Here is a 4102-nt window from a genome sequence, read left to right as displayed (position 1 = left end):
GCAAACTTGGACAGAGTACACTTCACTCCCTCGTCCAAGTCACTGATGAAGACATTAAAGAGTATCGGTCCAAGGACCGAGCCCTGCGGGACCCCACTGCCCACACCCTTCCAGGTCGAAACCGACCCATCCACCAAGACTCTCTGAGTGCGGCCCTCTAGCCAATTCGCCACCCACCGGACTGTGTAGTCATCCAAGTCACAGCCTCTTAACTTGTTCACCAGTATGGGGTGGGATACCGTATCGAAGGCCTTCCTGAAGTCTAAGTATACGACATCCACCTCTACTCCTGTGTCCAGGCGTTTCATAACCTGGTCATAAAAAGAAGCTAGATTAGTCAGGCATGATCTGCCTGCTACGAACCCGTGCTGATTTCCCCTCAGCAGAATTTGTCCTGCCGGGGTCTCGCAAATGTGAGCCTTGATAATTTTTTCAAAGAAAAGTATTAAAGATATCACCCAAGGCAACCCAGCTCCACCTGCCTTACTTCAAGTCTTGCCAGCTCATAGTAGAAGAGATTTTCCCATCTCAAAGAATCACATACTCAGTCTAGATTACACTCCCCTACTCTTTGACATGGAAAACTCCCATCCCAAACTTCTGGGGCACTATGCCCCAAATCAGCAATCCAAAAACTGCCAACTAGAGGGTGATGGCCAATGGTCTGAAGTCAACCTTATGATTAATCAGGCATCTTTTGGACTTGTATTCATAATGTACCAGGGTATTGACTTGAGAAGCAAGACCAATGCTCAGGATAAGCAATATTGGTTTATTAGACGGGGGTGCAACTACACAAACACAGAAGCATAAAACAAATACAACCTCCCTCCCCTAAAAATAGGTACAAGAAACTGTTGATTCTCTGCTGCCCCCCACACTCATACACTCACATACACACACATACTCACACACACAAAATTTAACTGTGGGTTGTTCCCTATCTGGGTTCAAAGCCCAGATGGAAGATGGGCTAACAGTTGTCATTTTCCCATTGATGAGGGTCCCACCTGGTGGGACGTGCAGTTTCAAAGTGTCAATTCTTCTGACTGTTTTGGATATGGAGCTTCTTCTCTGAATTCACAATGAGGGTTGTGCTGGGTTATTGGAAATCTATACTGTTCCTGATTGCTTCCTGGAATCTTATTTCCAATTGAATGCAGGGCTGCTCCTGTGTATTGTTGTTTCCACCTTTGTCAGTATAACACACACACAGCCTCAATTCATTCAGGGACCAACTTTTAATATAGGCACAATTGACATTACAATGGGGTTACAACATGTCTTGACGAGCAAGGGGAGAAGCGGGTTACAACATAACAAAATGGAAGCTTGACATTACAAAATGGGGCTTGACATTACTTTGGTTAACCATAGTAATAATCAAAAACAGACCTGAGCCATGCAAAACTGGCACAAAACAGTAAAAATCAATTTAAAAATAACAGCAATCTATACAAAACACTGAAATACAAAACAGTGAATAACATATGGGGACATACAGGACATTTTGCATTAATACAAGAGCTTATCCTATGCCTTAGCTTCACTATGTCTTATCATAACTACTTAAAAGGAATAGAGAGGCAAAGGGAAAGTCAGAAATGGTTGGGGAAGGGAGGGGAACGTATTTTTACAAAGAAAAACTGGGGGGTGGGGGGAGGTTTGATCATCATCATCCTGGATCCAGTGACTGGTTTCAACTGAGTGGTACTGTTCCCTGTATTCAACAGCAGGAGAACTTTATTCCAAAGTTTCATAGTAGTTAGGGGTCAGAAGGTACCTGAATAGATCATCTAGTCTAACCCCCAGCCTCTGCTTGGAGCACACGCTGGGATCACATGACCCCAGACAGGTGTTCATCCAACCTCTTTTTGAATTTACCCAAGGTAGGAGCGAGGACCACTTCCCTAGGAAGTTGGTTCCAGATTCTAGCTACCCTGACAGTGAAACAGTGCCTCCTAATCTCTAACCTGAACCTATTCTCCAGCAGCTTCTGGCCATTGTTCCTCATCACTGCTCTCTTCCTCGTTCCTCATTCCTGTTGCCCAAATTTTGCACCATCTTCAGTAGAACCATAAGCATTTCATGGGTTTCCCCTGAGTTTCTTCCCTGCTCTGCTGATGTATTTGCTTGCATTCCCACTCTCCCAGAAAACCTTTCAGCAGCCACCACTGCCCTCCTCCAACTAGCAGCCCTCTCTCCCCTGAGTCCAAAATGCTTGTTTGTTGGGACTCAGGGCCATGGTTCTCAAGCTATTTGCAGAGGATTTTACTCCCTGTTCTAGTGTAAACTCTGCCTAGTTTGAGGCTGCACCTATGGCATTCGCAGCAGAGAATCAATTATCTCAGACTGCAAGGATACTTCTCCAGCTTTCCTTCAGTGTAAACTGTCACCTTCTGCAGCATTGGAGTTTCATTAGGTCCATTTATAAGTGGACTTCAGTAACTAAGTGTGATTCTAGCCCACCCCATCCATGTACCTATGAATCCATTACTGTACTTTTCTAACACAACATCATCTCAAGAATGAGCCAGAAAACGTGATGCAGGAGGAGGACCCACCCACTTTCTGAATCAACAGCTTCTCAGCAGGTTGGAAAACAACAACACTCGGATGATTAAGTTCCCATACTTGCCAAATAGATGGAATAAATCTAGCCCAAGAGATCCCCGTGTATGTTTCACAATGTAATTTGCCATGTTAAATGAGCCACCCTTTGCTACCTTGATTAATGTATTTCTTGCAAAATTATTGTTATGCAACAGTTTTAAGGCAACAGCTTCAATGTGCCTCTCAAAACCCCAACACACTTAAATGAATAACTATACCCTGTTTGTGCTTTTCAGAGGAGTTATTCTTTGACTGTTTGCTCAAGAGATCAGTGAATAGTTTTTGCACACCTGAGGGAACAGTGAAATCTATCATCTGATTTGTTTCCTAAATCACCTGTGGGAGATGATGGTACTGACTTGTGTAGAAAGAGGTATAATATGTACCAAAGAGGGAAGGGTGGGTAGTCAAGGCATTTCTGAGCTGCAGTGATCACCATAGGGCCATTGTCAGTCAATGTAAGGTACAGCACCAGGTAGTTGAACCAGCACCAACATCCTTGGGAAACAGACAAACACAAAAAGGCCAGACTTTCTCCTTGTTCCTAAATCTCCTCACCTTTTTCACTGAACAATAGTGGCTTGGACCTGTGGGCTGGGACAGCATTGACTCCACAGGGATCCCTGCTTATCAACAAGGACATTGTAGAAGATGTTAACAAGAAACCTTCATTTGACTTCCTGCGGAGTGAAATTATCAGGTATCATTGATACCCCAGTGAAGAGCATGAAGTTGTGACCCAAAATGGATATATCCTGAGTGTTAACAGAATTCCTGATGGGAAAGACAGTGGGACCAGAAATAAGATTTATTTGGCTGAAATAAGAAAGTTTTGATTGGGTGGCTTTTTTAAAAACATCATCTAACTGCCTTTTTTTGTATATGTAGCTGCATATTCCACATCTTTCAGTTTTAGATAATGATTTTGGACTGATTTTTGAGCCTGCATCAAATCTCTAAATTAGGCTTTCCTGAGACCTTTTTGTGTATTCCTAGTTCTTACCTTTGACTTCATCCACCTAATTGGCCATAGCCTGAAAAATGCTCTTATCCTTAAAAATGTTGAATGACATGAATTAAAGGAAATGTAACTTCCATTTAACAGTTTTACTGTTTCATTGTGCACTACAAACGTCTAGATAGCAGCTCTTAAAGTTATAGTATAACAACATTACTAAAATAAAGTGGATATAAAAGGGCCTTTTTTTAAAAAGGTGGACTCTCAATCACTGAAGGTGTTCAAGAAAATGTTCAAAAGCTGCTGGTTCTGGATTAAGAGAACATATCTATTCATAGGCAGAGGAAGAAAAAAAATTGGGGGGGGGGATGAGTGTATGTGAACGCATGCATGCACACCCCCCCATGGGAAAGTCTGAGGGGGGCGGGGAAGGACCAAGGGGGATAGTGGCATTCATAGATTCATAGATGTTAGGGTCAGAAGGGACCTCAATAGATCATCGAGTCCGACCTCCTGCACAGGCAGGAAAGA

The sequence above is a fragment of the Alligator sinensis genome, unplaced genomic scaffold (genome assembly GCF_000455745.1).
Source record: "Alligator sinensis unplaced genomic scaffold, ASM45574v1 scaffold557_1, whole genome shotgun sequence".
NCBI classification, from domain to species: domain Eukaryota; kingdom Metazoa; phylum Chordata; order Crocodylia; family Alligatoridae; genus Alligator; species Alligator sinensis.
The sequence above is the reverse complement of the archived record's forward strand: the minus strand, read 5'-3'. Positions refer to the sequence as shown.